Source organism: Dendrobates tinctorius, unplaced genomic scaffold, assembly GCF_039654945.1.
Source record: "Dendrobates tinctorius isolate UK_male_01 unplaced genomic scaffold, ASM3965494v1 ptg000035l, whole genome shotgun sequence".
In the NCBI taxonomy this organism is placed as follows: Eukaryota; Metazoa; Chordata; class Amphibia; order Anura; family Dendrobatidae; genus Dendrobates; species Dendrobates tinctorius.
This window is the reverse complement of record NW_027361703.1, coordinates 59,142,278-59,158,541: the sequence shown is the minus strand read 5'-3', so window position 1 is coordinate 59,158,541 and position 16,264 is coordinate 59,142,278. Positions and strand designations below refer to the sequence as shown.

At 45.6% G+C, this 16,264-nt stretch overlaps 1 long non-coding RNA gene across 1 annotated transcript in view; it reads right to left on the bottom strand.

Moving 5' to 3' along the window:
* Positions 1-3,194: 3,194 nt before the first annotated feature.
* The window catches only part of LOC141087838 (uncharacterized), a 42,759-nt gene continuing 29,689 nt past the window's right edge, over positions 3,195-16,264 (bottom strand). The window contains exon 2 of the long non-coding RNA XR_012231742.1: positions 3,195-3,864. This is a non-coding gene — a long non-coding RNA (uncharacterized lncRNA). The remainder of the gene's footprint in view (positions 3,865-16,264) is intronic.

Sequence of the window (16,264 nt, the reverse complement as noted above, 5' to 3'; positions counted from 1 at the left end):
GTCTGTGATGCCAAGAGATGAGAGAATCTGTAGCAGGAGGGAATAGTCCACGCTATTGAAGGCAGAAGACAGGTCCAGGAGAAGGAGGACAGAGTAGTGTCGCTTGCTCTTTGCGGTTAGTAGGTCGTTGGTGACTTTAGTTTGGGCAGTTTCAGTTGAGTGATGCTGTCGGATGCCAGATTGTAACCAGTCAAAGAGGGAACGGGAGGAGAGGTGGGAGGACAGTTCAAGATATACATGCTGTTTCAGTAGTTTTGAGGCGTAATAATATAATAATAAATTTTAATAAATGTTATTTCTATAGCGCCGACATATTCCACAGCACTTTACATTTCAGAGGGGACTTGTATAGACGATAGACATTACAGCATAACAATAATCACATAGATCATAACAGATACCAAGAGGAATGAGGGCCCTGCTCGTAAGCTTACACTCTAGGAGGAAAAAAAGGTAGACACGAAAGGTGGGAGATAACAATTGCCCTGATTGTTTGGACCAGCCATAATGTTGAGTGTGTAACAGTACAGACGTAAGGGAGAAGAGATATCGGGTGATAGTTAGACACAGAGGATGGGTCGAGGGTGGGCTTTTTGAGGATGGGTGTGATTGAGGAATGTTTGAAGGATGAGGGAAAGACACCATTTGTAAGTGAAAGGTTGAAGAGATGGGTTAGGGATGGGATGAAGGTCTGGGTATTGTTACTGTAATAGTATGTAAACTCCTAAAAGATTACTGAATTGGCCCATTGTTTCACATCTTATCCCACACATCAAGCACTGATCAGCCAGCAGATCTTGTCTTATAAAGCTATCTGCAGAATATGTGTGAGACAAACCATTCCTGCTTATAGTGTTGGCCCCTCAGCCTGGGAAATGGAAAGTGTGTTTAGGTTTCCTGACAAAACAACAGAGCATGGAACATTTCATTAATCTATTGGCACGGTACTTGACACTGTTTTGCTAGGCTGCAGTAACGTGCCTCAGCAGGTATGTTTTATACACATCCTTTTATGAACATACACATGTTCTCTTCTTTTCTATAAACAAGAATTCTTAGTTTGGACTGTGTAATTTGTAACATTGTATGACTGTGTTACCATTAGCGTACTCTTCAGAACGTCAGTGCATTGTCTAAAGTTTTATTGATTGGGTCCACTGTTGAGGTATGTCCACATCTGGCTAATCTGGAAATCTGCGTATTACAGAATCGGCATTGTTTTACAGAAGCTCATACACATGCTGCAGAACACATCAGCAGCATCAGCTGACCAGGGCTTCAGATGTTAAATCCACAGAAAGTCCATTTATGCTTCAGATCTCACCCTCTGTAATAAGCTGTGGCAAATCTGCTGCAAAATCCATAACAAAATCTCCAAGACTTGGTGTGGAATTGGCTGCCATGAATTTAGCTTTTTTCAATACTAGACAACCAGTTCTTAATCGCGCCAATGACCATCATAAATTAAAATGATGCTCTGATGGAATAGTGAAGGCAGTAGTTTATTAGCGGCTGCTGACTGATGGCAGAGGCAGCATTGCTGCTGGGAATCGCCGCAGCTGACATCCTTGTAAGGGATTGTTCATATCTGCATATATAAATTGCTGAGATTCTCAGCCAGAAAATTTGGAGAGTGTTGTGTTTTTTTTCCTCACCTGAAATACGTATGACCTGCAAATGCAATGCATTTTTAACATCAGCTTTTTACGTACTCTAATGCTGTTATTTCACCTCAAGGTAGTTCTCACTAAAAAAAATCATTTTTTATATATATATATATATATATATATGTCAGTGAGCTATATAATCAGTGCTGTGTGTGTAGTTTTCTGTACTTGTATTTAGCTAATAAATAAAAGAACAAAAATGGGTGGGGTACCCCTTATTTTTCTTAATCAACTGGGGGAAACCAGACAGCTGGGGGCTGATGTTTATAGACTGGGAAGGGGGTAATAAAAATGCAGCTTCCCAGGCTATTAATATCAGCTCACATCTGTCTACTTAGCTTTTACTGGTTCTTAACAAGGGTGGACCTCCCCCCAAAAAATGCTGTGGGGTCCCCCCATTTTAATAACAAGCAAAGGCTAAGCTAACAGCTGTGGGCTGATATTAATAGCCTCGGAAGAGGCCATGGATATTGGCCCCTCCCAGACTAATAACACTAGCCCTCAGCCACCCCAGAAATGGCGCATGCATTAGATGCGCCAATTCTGGCCCTTAGCCTCAGCTCTTCCAACTTACCCTGGTGCGATGGCAAGTGGGGTTATGGTTTTGAGGTTGATGTCCGCTTTGTAATGATCTCACATCAAGCCCAGGGCTGAGTAATGGAGATGCGTCTGTAAGACACCCCCATTATGAACTCTGTAATTTTAAGTTAAAAAAAAAAGCAGAGCAAAGTCCTTTAATTAAACAAAACACTCCCTGACACTCTTTTACCATTTATTAAGATCAAAATAAAAAGGCCACCATCTCTGAAACTGTTTGGCGGGTTTGAAAAGAAAATATATATATATATTGGGCAGAGTACCCGGTGAGTAAGAAAAGCAGAGACCAATGACACCCTGAAACAGGTGTTGCTTTTGAGGGCAGGACTGGTCTCTGTTCTCACTGCTCATTGGGTTCACTCCTTAGGGTGGCTTCACATTAGCGTTTCAGGGCACAGCGACGGCCTGCGCACGGCCACCGCTAAGCCCCATCCCTGCCGCGCCTCCTCCGGTAGCTCCGCCTACCGGCGCATGACGCTGCATGCGTCCTGCGTCCCCTATCTTTATCACTGGGGACGCAGGCCGTGTGCAGTATGCGTTTGGTGGCGCATGCGTTCTTTTGACGGTGCGCCGAGCGCAACCAAATTGCAATTAGCGCTGAAACGCTAATGTGAAACCACCCTTACAATTCCACTGACAATGCTCTCTCTTGCCGGCTTGTCACTTCTCATTAGAACTGGTCACTGTCACTTTGCATTGAAATATTACACAGTGACAAGTGAGCTTGTGTTGCAAATGGAATTGAGAACCGGTGCATGCTCAGTAGAGCATGGACTAGTCAAGCCTTCAACACTGCGTCACTGATAATGCTTTATTTCAGGTTGAGTACAGAGGCTGATGTGTTATCTTGATTATCCAAGCATGCACTAGGGACTCTCAAATGAAGAGTCATCAACATGGAAGTAGGTTAAAAAAAAAACAGATAGAAAAGAGGGAACAGTAGGGACTTTATTTAAATTATATTAAAAATAGATTAGATTATTACAATAAATAGACATTTCTGATTAAAATCAATGTTAGGTTTGTACCACCCTTTTAAAGAGAATTATATTTATTATGAAATGAAAAGACCTCAAGCAGAAAAAAATACTGTAAGCACGCGTAGCTTCACATTGCTAATCATACTTCATGGTTTTGTTTTCATTCTTATGAATGTGTTCTACATCTCTTCATTAGACTTACGGTAAGTTCAATTTATTATACATTGCCATTCAAAACACACTGATACTTCTACAGAACAATGTAAACATTCATTAATCTTTATCCAGCCAATTCATACTTAGCATTTTCTATACATAATAAATATCTTTCAAATAAAACTTTGAAGATAATTGTCATTTCTCAGGAAAAGTCCACCTGAAGATGTGAGAAATGCACCTTGATGGCGTGCAGCGACACGTGTTCTTCACACAACTCCTACACATATACGTCCTTTCTGGTCCAGGCGCCCAATAGTGCAATTAAAATAATCATGGTTATTAGTAGATATGTGGCTACTTCATCAATGCACCATCCATCTGTGCAGCTGCAGGACGGATTTTGCCAGGTATCAATAGAAGTTAGAGGAATCCTTTGTCTGTGAGCCCGGAGGGAGTGTATTCTGATGAAACAAAAAATAATAATCCATTTTTATAAGATAGATATTGTTAATTATCAAATGTTTATAAGGATGTGACTGTATTCCATCAATGAGGAAAATGTAATCACAACAAGCGAAATGCTTACTGGGCTAGTTTATACATCGGGGAGATTTGGGGCTTTATGTTAAGCATTGTGGCTTTGCAGCCACCAATTTATGGTAGGCTAAGGGTGCTTTCACATTGCATTTTGGCACCTGTTTATTGGTCCCGTCAGGGCTTACATCTGAACTCCCCCAAAATGGGATTTGGATATATACGCCGACGAGGCCATAGACTATAATGGTGCTGACAATGTAAATGAGCTCTCTGCTGTGCATAATTTCTGGGCATATAAGCCTACTGGAGATGGACAGCCAGATGGAGTTTACTACGTCTGAGCGTCTGCATCCAGTAAGCTTATACACCCGAAAATGATGCATGTCAGAGCACACAGTGACTGTCGGCGCCATTACAGTCTATGGCCCCGTCGGCGCATTTGCCCGAATCCTGTTTTGCGAGTGGTACTCGAACATAAGCCCCAACAGGACCAATGAAGAGGTGCCAAAACATAGTGTGTAAGCACTCAAACTGTAAGGCCATTTCACTTGGCAGACATTCATGGTTTGAGGTACGGACCACAATGTCCATGGGTCTCCTGACCCAAACATATAGACATAAATGAGGCTGTTGAGTTTGACTCAGAACATGAATGCTGAATATGTGAATTCACACACTGTGGAGGTGCTACCGGTTTCCTTAGAAAGTTAGAGTACAACATACAAGGATAAGGATTTAATAACCTACGTGCAGCAGAAAAAAATTTTGGAAAGTTTAGGGCTCCTGCAGACAAGCATGTGAGAAAACGTCCAAATTTCATTCAGAAAACTTTAGATTTTTTTCTCATTTTCATCCCTGTGCCATCCGTGTGTCTGTTTTTTACTTTCATGTGTGATCTGTTTTCATACAGCTACACAAAATCTACACATAATGTACATGCCCATAGACTTGAATGGGTTAATCTCATCCGAGTCTCAGAAGAAAGTAGTGCATGGGACAAGTTTTTCTCTTGGACAGTTGAGCCGAGAGAAAAATCATTCTTCTGAACAGCCCTATTGAATATCATGGGCCAGTGAGCTGTCCGATCATGAATTTGACAGCACATGTGCGATTTATATGCTACACTGCATGAGCGTTTAAAGGGAATCTGTCACCCCTTTTTTGAGATATCATATAATGATATCATTCAATTGTGTGTCACATAAGGATTCTCTTAGTACTTTTGCTTCCCCCTGACCCCGCACCTTTCACGCATAAATACCTTTTTTATATTGGTTCAGATGTATGTAAACTGCCGCTGTCCGGTCCGCTGGGCGGGGCTTATTCACCTGCTCCCCCCTCCCTGTCTTGCTCTACGCATTTCTTCTTGTGTAGAGAAAGACAGGGAGGGGGGGAGCAGTTGAATAAGCCCCGCCCAGCGGCAGTTTACATACATCTGAACCGATATAAAAAAGGTATTTATGCCTGAAAGGTGCGGGGTCAGGGGGAAGCAAAAGTACTAAGAGAATCCTTATGTGACACACAATTGAATGGTATCATTATATGATATCTCAAAAAAGGGTGACAGATTCCCTTTAAGAGAATACTACAGACGTGTAATACACAGCACCTCAATTTTGCTGCAGATCTGCTGCAGAATGTCAATGCATATTTTACTTTTTTTGAATGCAGAATGAAATTCTGTGTCAAATCAGCGCCATAATCCACAGCAAAATTTTGGCAGAGATTTGCATCCACAGTTGCAATGGATAAAGTCTGTAATGTGTAGACTTGGATAAGAAAATACAAGTTTAAACTCCTTGGGTTCATTATTGTATTTCCACCAGGGGCGGACACAGACTGCAGTGGGTCCCTGTGCGAAAATTACGTATGGGCCCCCTCCGTACCACAATGATGTTATTGAAACATATACAAGGGCAAATTTACAGTATAGAACTCAAATATCAAACCTAAGCAACAAACTCAGGTTCCATATTTGACAGAATATAAACACATAACTCATGTAAATGGGATATAACATGGGCAGAGTTAGGTTATGTTCACAAGTTGCATTTTCGCTGCTTTTTTATGCAAATTGTAAGCTGCCTTTTACAGTACCAGCAAAAGCTATGAGATTTCCGATATGTCCTGCACACAAATTGTTCTTTTTTCCTGATTTGAATTGGAAAACTGCTGCATTTTTTTACACATCAGCGTGTCACTTCTTTCAGCATTTTTGCAATGTTTTTTTTTCACCCATAGGAAGCAATGTGGCAACAATGCAGCAAAAAATGCAGGCATCAGGTTTTGCTGTGTTTTTTTGGGGAAAAACCTAAGGAAGTTGCGTCATGTTTTGAGGGGAAAATAAACTTTATCAGCATGCACAAGAGACTATAAAAGCACAGCAAAAATGCAGAAAAACCTGGTTTTCGTAAGCAGAGTCTTTACTGCCAAGAAAGCAGGTAATACCTGCACACACAAAAAAAAAAACGCAGCAAAAATTCAATGCGTGAACATAGCCTTAGGTTTAAAATGGAGCTCGGAGCCAAGGCAGTGGAAGTGCTGTATCCCACCCTGAGCACTTGCAAACTCATTTGCATACCACTTCTAAAGTGGAATCCTCTACAGCAGATCAGCATTTTGTTTAATCGGTTAAGGGTTCATATTGACAAATGTCATCAGTTTGGCAGATGGGGTAGAAATAGCTAAAAGATTCCCATCATCAAGTGTCAGCCAATCACAGGAGTGCACATAAAGCGGAGACAGAGTCTGTGTGATTGGCTGACGTGGTGAGGTACAAGTGTCACTGCAGCGTGGTATAAGGGTCCCCTCTACAGTCTCCCCCTTTATAGTGGCTGTGGCTAGAGTTGAGCGAAACGGGTCGAAAAAATTCAAAAGTCGCCGACTTTTGGCAAAGTCGGGTTTCATGAAACGAAACCCGACCCTAGGATGAGGTCGGCCACGAGGTCGGCGACTTACGCGCCAAAGTCGCGTTTCAAAAGTTTGTTTTGCTCTCTTTTTCAGCCAATCAGGATCCACGGACACTGTGGGCAACGTGATGACATAGGCACGGGTCACCACCATCTTTCAGAAGGGCATGCAAGTGATTGGCTTGCTTTGGTGGGCGTCACAGGGGGTATAAAAGGGCGTGCATGCCGACCGCCATCTTACTTCTGCCGATCTCAGTATAGGGAGAGGTTGCTGCTGATTCTGTAGGGAGAGCGTTAGGCAGGGAAGAAGACCAAAAAACTGCTTCTGCTGCTAGCGATTTGGCCTGCACAACACACCAGTCACTGTGTGCAGTGCAAGGGGAGGCTATATAGTGGTGTATCAGTGGTGTTGGTTGTTGGGCTGCCTTTTAAGGCTTCCTGACAGGCTGGCATTGCTGTTTACCCACTGCTCCGCAAACTGCTTTTTTAAAAGCAATCCAATCTCCCTTATCCTCTAGTCACTTAGGTCACAGCTGTGCCATCGAGCTTGTCACATAGCGCTCAGATATTCATTGGGCCTCACACAATCCAAAAGTGTCCAGTGTCCAAAAGTGTGTGCAGAGATTCAAACTCTCACTTATCCTCTAGTCACTTAGGTCACAGCTGTGCCATCGAGCTTGTCACATAGCGCTCAGATATTCATTGGGCCTCACACAATCCAAAAGTGTCCAGTGTCCAAAAGTGTGTTCAGAGATTCAAACTCTCACTTATCCTCTAGTCACTTAGGTCACAGCTGTGCCATCGAGCTTGTCACATAGCGCTCAGATATTCATTGGGCCTCACACAATCCAAAAGTGTCCAGTGTCCAAAAGTGTGTGCAGAGATTCAAAATCTCACTTATTCTCTAGTCACTTAGGTCACAGCTGTGCCATCGAGCCTGTCACATAGCGCTCAGATATCAGTGGGCCTCACACAATCCAAAAGTGTCCAGTGTCCAAAAGTGTGTGCAGAGATTCAAAATCTCACTTATTCTCTAGTCACTTAGGTCACAGCTCTGCCATCGAGCCTGTCACATAGCGCTCAGATATCAGTGGGCCTCACACAATCCAAAAGTGTCCAGTGTCCAAAAGTGTGTGCAGAGATTCAAAACCTCACTTACTCTCTAGTCACTTAGGTCACAGCTGTGCCATCGAGCCTGTCACATAGCGCTCAGATATCAGTGGGCCTCACACAATCCAAAAGTGTCCAGTGTCCACAAGTGTCTGCAGAAATTCAAAATCTCCCCTGTCCTATAGACACCTTGTACCTTGTTTTACATTACTATATAGTTTGTTGGATTTTGTCTACATTTCTACCAAAAATGAGGAAGGCTGGTGGAAGAGGCCGTGGAATTGGGCGGGGGTTGGCAGCTGGTAATGATGGTGTTGGTGGTGGATCTGATGGTAGTGGCAAGAGCAAAATAGGACCGAATGCAGGAGGTGTTGAGCCTGCGTCATCGTCTGGCTACATAAGGCCTCGAACGCTTAGTTTTCTAGGAGTTGGCAAACCGCTTTTAAAGCCAGAGCATCAGGAAAAAGTTTTGTCTTACATTGCTGACTCAGCCTCCAGCTCTATCGCCTCCTCTTCTTCAGTTGTAAAAAGTAAAAGCACTGAGTCGTCATTGGAGGCTCATGTTCATGAACCACACCTTTCCTTGTGTCCTTCACCCCAACCAAAATTGAAGGATGACGCAGGCCATACTACTGATTACTCCATGGAGCTGTTTTCACATACCATGCCTGGATTATCAAGTGAAATGGTGAATTACCCAGGCCAAGATGAATCTGACATGGAGTGCACTGATGCACAGCCGCTGATGGATGATTCTGCTGGTACATTCACTCAGAGCACTACATTGTCCTCGCAGTGTACAGAGCCAGATTCTGACCCTGATGAGACTCAGGTGCCCCTTCCCGCACACTATACCACCATACACGGTGACACAGAGGAAGGTGCACATGACATAGAAGAGGAGGTGATGGATGACCCAGTTGTTGACCCAGATTGGCATCCATTGGGGGAAGAGGGTGCTGCTTCCAATAGCTCAGTTGAGGAGCTTCCACAGCAGACATCGACATCGCAACAGCTGTTATCTGGCAGGCCCGGAGCACTCCAAAGACAGGTTCCAAACATCAAAAGAGTTGCTGGACAGCTTGTCCAGAGGGTCAAAAGATCACAGCGTGCTAGGCCGCAAAATGTCTGCCAAAGTAGGAAGAGTGCAGTGTGGCACTTTTTTGAACAAAATCCTCATGATCAGGCCAAGGTTATCTGTAAGAAGTGCGCAAAGACCTTTAGCCGAGGGAAAAATCTGAAAAATTTGAATACCAGTTGCATGCTTAGACATTTAACCAGCATGCACTTGCAAGCGTGGACACAACACCAAACCTCAAGTGCCACATGTGCAACTGATCACAACGAAGGTAGTCAGCAACGCTACATTGTTTCCCCCACTGTAAGCCCACCGGTTAGCACAGCAGCAAATGTTGAGGTGTCGTTGCAAGGCCACAGCAGTCAGGGAATCCCACTGTTATATCAACGAAAGACTGATTCTAGGCCATCAGAAAGAACACCAACTCCATCACCATCATCAACCCTCTCTCAGTCCGCCCTGTCCACCGCTACTTCCACCATATGCAGCTTTCAAGTCCAGCTCACCCTCCCAGACACTATGAGTAGGTCAAGAAAGTACTCAGTCTCTCATCCGCGTACACTGGGTTTGAACGCCCACATTGCCAAACTAATCTCGTTTGAGATGATGCCCTTTCGGTTGGTGGAAAGCACAGCTTTCCGCGAACTCATGGCCTATGCAGTACCACGCTATGACCTACCCAGTCGCCACTTCTTCTCTCGCAAAGCCATCCCAGCCCTCCACCATCATGTGAAAGACTGCATTGTCCATGCACTCAAGCAGTCAGTGAGCGGAAAGGTGCACCTCACAACTGATGCATGGTCCAGTCGGCATGGCCAGGGCCGTTACGTGTCCATCACTGCGCACTGGGTTAATGTGGTGGATGCAGGGTCCACAGGGGACAGCGGTGGTGGGACAGTGCTGCCTAGCCCACGGTATAGGAAACAGTTGGCTGTAGGCGTTCGACCCTCCTCCTCCTCCACCTCCTCCAGAAGCGAAAGCTCGTCCACAGAGCGCAGTCGTACGAGCACTCCATCTGCAGCTGCCACTGTTGCACACGATGTGTCCCCCTATCGAGCAGATAGTGGAAAGCGTCAGCAGGCTGTGTTGCAGATGATGTGTTTGGGCGACAGACACACCGCCGAGGTGTTGGCCGAGTACTTGAAGCGACAAACTGAGTCATGGCTGGGCAGTGTACATCTTGAGGCAGGCAAGGTAGTTAGTGATAACGGCCGTAATTTTGTGGCAGCCATAGCCCTTTCAAAACTCAGCCACATACCTTGCTTGGCTCACACCTTGAACCTGGTGGTGCAGTGCTTCCTCAAAAATTATCCGGAGTTAACAGCCCTGCTCCAGAAGGTGCGAAGACTGTGCGCGCACATCCGCTGGTCGCCTGTACACTCCGTTCGTATGCAGAAGCTGCAGCGATTGCTCCACCTTCCCAACCACCGCCTCATTATCGACATTGCAACAAGGTGGAACTCCACCCTGCACATGGTGGAGCGGCTGTGCGAGCAGAGGCAGGCCATAATGCATTTGTGGGAGGATACACGGCCAGGCACTTTGAGAGCAGACATGGAGTTGACAGGTGTGCAGTGGTCGAAGCTGAAAGACCTTTGTAAAGTCCTTCAGTGTTTTGAGGAATGCACACGGCTGGTAAGCGCAGACGACGCCATCCTAAGCATGAGCATCCCACTTATGCGTCTGCTCATGCAAACTTTGACGCACCTTAAGGAGCAGGCGTCTGCAGCCAATGTTGATGAGGAGGAAGAGGAGGAGGGAATCCTTGATGACATTCAGCCATTGTCTGCTCAGGGACCTCTCCTGGACGAGGTGGAGGAAGAAGAGGAGGAGGAGGAGGATGATGGGGATGATTACTTAGGGGAGGAGGATGCATCTCGTGGGGCAAGTGAAAATGTTGGCGTGGCAAGGTCTGGTACAGGGTTTGTGCGTGACTGGAGGGATGTGGATTTGCCAGAAAGTGCTCCTCCACCCAGCACTCGCAGTGCATCATTGACACCGGGAACATTGGCCCACATGTCAGATTATGCCTTGCAGATCCTAAAAAGGGACCCACGCATTGCCAAAATGATGAACGATGACGACTACTGGTTGGCCAGCATCCTGGATCCACGCTATAAAGGCAAATTACAAAACATCATGCCACAGGAGAACCTTGACCTAATATTGGCTAATAAACAAGCATCTCTGGTAAATCGGTTGCTTGAGGCATTCCCAGCACACAGCAGCGGTGATGGTTCTCACACGAGCCGTACGGGCCGGGGGCAGCTTGGCAGAGGTGTTCGTGGTGCACACAGCAGAAGTGGCGTTGGAGACAGGGGTTTCATGACAATGTTTTGGACTGATTTTTCAAATACCGCTCACACAACTGGTAATACTGCATCGATGGAAAGTGACAGGAGACAGCAGTTGTCAACTATGGTAACAAACTACTTTTCCTCCCATATCGATGTTCTCCCACACAGGTCATTCCCCTTTGACTATTGGGCCGCTAAACTGGACACCTGGCCTGAATTGGCCCAATATGCCTTACAGGAGCTCGCTTGCCCAGCTGCAAGTGTGCTATCGGAAAGAGTCTTCAGTGCAGCTGGATCAATCCTGACAGAAAAAAGGACCCGTCTGTCAACCCAAAATGTGGATGATCTAACCTTCATTAAAATGAACCACGCATGGGTTTCCAAGGATTTTGTCCCACCTTCCCCTGATGACACATAGGGTGACAGAAAAATGGCTTGCTTTGGTCCACCTCTTCCTGGTACTTCACCTATTTCGCCTTTTGCATCAGCTGAATGTCCAACATCAACATATGCCACTTTCTAAAACTCCCTAACTGTGCTGCCTCCCCCCCCATGGCCGGGGTCACCACCTACCGCACGACACCGTGCGAGTGCCGTTGCCCTGGACAGGTGGGTAGGCCGACTCTTGGGCGCGGGCACTGGCACAGGGTCCCTCATAGTGCAATCAAGTGTCTCTGACGGTGGTGGTGCACACCCGCCGTCAGACACACCGCTGTACTATGAGGGGCCCAGTGCCAGTACCGACGCCCACGAGTGGGCCCCCCTTGCTTGGGCAGGGCCCCAGCATTTGCAATCTTTACCTCTCCCTGCTCCTCCGCTGTGTAATCTGGTCCGTCAAATCCATACTGTGCCTGACACCGTCTGAGCCTGCCTCCTGAGACATATATTTTGAATGTGTACGCTATCCATACATGTTATCCAGGGATACGGTACCCTTTCTAACCTTTGTGCAATCACGTGCAATCCATACTGGGCCTAACACCGTCTGAGCCTGCCTCATGCTGTATAGACATATATTTTGAATGTGTACGCTATCCATACATGTTATCCAGGGATACGGTACCCTTTCTAACCTTTGTGCAATCACGTGCAATCCATACTGGGCCTAACACCGTCTGAGCCTGCCTCATGCTGTATAGACATATATTTTGAATGTGTACGCTATCCATACATGTTATCCAGGGATACGGTACCCTTTCTAACCTTTGTGCAATCACGTGCAATCCATACTGGGCCTAACACCGTCTGAGCCTGCCTCATGCTGTATAGACATATATTTTGAATGTGTACGCTATCCATACATGTTATCCAGGGATACGGTACCCTTTCTAACCTTTATGCAATCACGTGCAATCCATACTGGGCCTAACACCATCTGAGCCTGCCTCATGCTGTATAGACATATATTTTGAATGTGTACGCTATCCATACATGTTATCCGGGGATACGGTACCCTTTCTAACCTTTGTGCAATCACGTGCAATCCATACTGGGCCTAACACCGTCTGAGCCTGCCTCCTGAGACATATTTTGAATGTGTACGCTATCCATACATGTTATCCAGGGATACGGTACCCTTTCTAACCTTTGTGCAATCACGTGCAATCCATACTGGGCCTAACACCGTCTGAGCCTGCCTCATGCTGTATAGACATATATTTTGAATGTGTACGCTATCCATACATGTTATCCAGGGATACGGTACCCTTTCTAACCTTTGTGCAATCACGTGCAATCCATATTGGGCCTAACACCGTCTGAGCCTGCCTCATGCTGTATAGACATATATTTTGAATGTGTACGCTATCCATACATGTTATCCAGGGATACGGTACCCTTTCTAACCTTTGTGCAATCACGTGCAATCCATACTGGGCCTAACACCGTCTGAGCCTGCCTCCTGAGACATATATTTTGAATGTGTACGCTATCCATACATGTTATCCAGGGATACGGTACCCTTTCTAACCTTTGTGCAATCACGTGCAATCCATACTGGGCCTAACACCGTCTGAGCCTGCCTCCTGAGACATATATTTTGAATGTGTACGCTATCCATACATGTTATCCAGGGATACGGTACCCTTTCTAACCTTTGTGCAATCACGTGCAATCCATACTGGGCCTAACACCGTCTGAGCCTGCCTCATGCTGTATAGACATATATTTTGAATGTGTACGCTATCCATACATGTTATCCAGGGATACGGTACCCTTTCTAACCTTTGTGCAATCACGTGCAATCCATACTGGGCCTAACACCGTCTGAGCCTGCCTCATGCTGTATAGACATATATTTTAAATGTGCACGCTATCCATACATGTTATCCGGGGATACGGTACCCTTTCTAACCTTTGTGCAATCACGTGCAATCCATACTGGGCCTAACACCGTCTGAGCCTGCCTCCTGAGACATATATTTTGAATGTGTACGCTATCCATACATGTTATCCAGGGATACGGTACCCTTTCTAACCTTTGTGCAATCACGTGCAATCCATACTGGGCCTAACACCGTCTGAGCCTGCCTCATGCTGTATAGACATATATTTTGAATGTGTACGCTATCCATACATGTTATCCAGGGATACGGTACCCTTTCTAACCTTTGTGCAATCACATGCAATCCATACTGGGCCTAACACCGTCTGAGCCTGCCTCATGCTGTATAGACATATATTTTGAATGTGTACGCTATCCATACATGTTATCCGGGGATACGGTACCCTTTCTAACCTTTGTGCAATCACGTGCAATCCATACTGGGCCTAACACCGTCTGAGCCTGCCTCATGCTGTATAGACATATATTTTGAATGTGTACGCTATCCATACATGTTATCCGGGGATACGGTACCCTTTCTAACCTTTGTGCAATCACGTGCAATCCAGACTGGGCCTAACACCGTCTGAGCCTGCCTCCTGAGACATATATTTTGAATGTGTACGCTATCCATACATGTTATCTGGGGATACGGTACCCTTTCTCACCTTTGTGCAATCACGTGTAATCCATACTGGGCGTGAGAACGGCTGGCGAGCTGTTAAGCAAGCTACAGCACCTGTCCAGACAAGTACAGGGATTCCCTAGCGAGGAGACATATTTGATTGTTTTCAATGTTGGGACAGCAATTTTTGGGGAGCACTATACTCTGGAGAATGATAGATGGGGCCCACCATACACTGGAACATTCCAAAGGTGGACATCAGACACTGTAGCAGCATTTACAGGGCCCATTATACACTAGAGCATTAGAAATGGGGCCCATTATGTTTGGAGCATTATTTGGGCCCATAAGACAGTGGAGCTTCATCCATGGGGACCAACATATACTGTAGCATTATGTGGAGCTCATCATATACTGTTTTAAACATTATATGGGACCAATGATTCTGTATGGAGAAATAGATGGGCCTCGTCAGGAGATGTAAAAAGTGAGGTATTTTTCATTGTACTATACCGCTATTTCTCTGCCGTATCGGAGCATGATGAGTTGTGGTATGTGTTAAAGGGGCGCTCTTTCGCCCAGGGCACATGAAAACCTGGAGCCAGCCCTCCCCCCCCACAGTTTGTAGCCAAATAACCCCCATTTTTCAGTGCGTAACTTGTATTATGAAGTTAATTAAGGTTGACAAGCTTAAGAAAGAAGAATTGATGCTTTTGGCATTCAAATGGGCACTGTAGGTGTGTTTCCTGTCCTCCTCTCACTGCCGACTTTTATTCCCCATTGACTTACATTGGGTTTCGGGACGACCCCGACTTTTCCCTATAATCGGACGATCTTGCTCGACCCGACTTTTGGAAAAGTCGGGTTTCACGAAACGAAACGCGACCCTAAAAAACCAAAAGTCGTTCAACTCTAGCTGTGGCTAATGTCTTCACTAAGCACAATTCTCCACCTCACTGGCCAGTCACTTTGCAGATGATTATGACAGGAGTCCAAAAAGTCACCCCCTCACCTGCAATATGTATGAAGGTTGATACTCGGAGTGCAGGGCAACCCCAACTCCACAGAGACCCCAGCAGGAGCTGCAGAGGGGCTTACACACGATGCACTGCGCTGAGCTGCTCAGTGACCGCACTCTCCCTGCAGCACCGCTCGTCTCCTGCAGAGCTCCTGTCATTAACGGGTAACAGGAGATGCCGGGGCCCTGGAAGCGGTCATTGCAGAGTGAAGCAGAGAGGGCCCCCCTCCTTCTGCTAATGACAGCCCCCTGCCTCTCCTCATAGTGTTCCTGCTGCCGCTGTCTATGATGGATCAAGCATTGTCAGTAGTTTTGGGCCCCCTCCTTCAGGGCCCTGGTGCAGCTGCATCGGTTGAATCGGCAGTATGTCTGCCCCGATTTCCACCTCTTTGTGACCGCTACACAGTCAGTAGAAAAATGTTATACCCATCTCTGTAAAAGATGGCAGGACTTAGGATATGACAGCACATCTGAAGTCCACACTTGTTTACTGTCCTGTGCCTTTGTTGAATTTTTACAATTTTGACCACTGTCAATTTGTGAAGTTATAGCTCTGGAACGCTTCAGCGTATCAACCTGATTCTGACAGTGTTTTTTTCTGACATATTGTACTTTATATTAGTGGTAAAATAACTTTGATATAACTTGCGTTTATTTATGGGAAAAAAGCGGAAATTTGGCAAAACTGTTGAAAATTTGGAATTTTCAAACTTTTAATTTTTGCACCCTTAACTCAGAGTGGCATCACACAAAATAGTTAATAAATAACATTTCCCACATGTCAACTTTACATCAGCACAATTTTGGAAACAATTTTTTTGTTAAGACGTTAAAATTTGACCAGCAATTAATCATTTTCCCAACAAAATTTACAAAACCATTTTTTTAGGGACCACCTCACCTCAGCACCATCCTAAATCTCCCTCATCTCCGTCTACCACCCTACCCGTGCCTGCCATTCTGC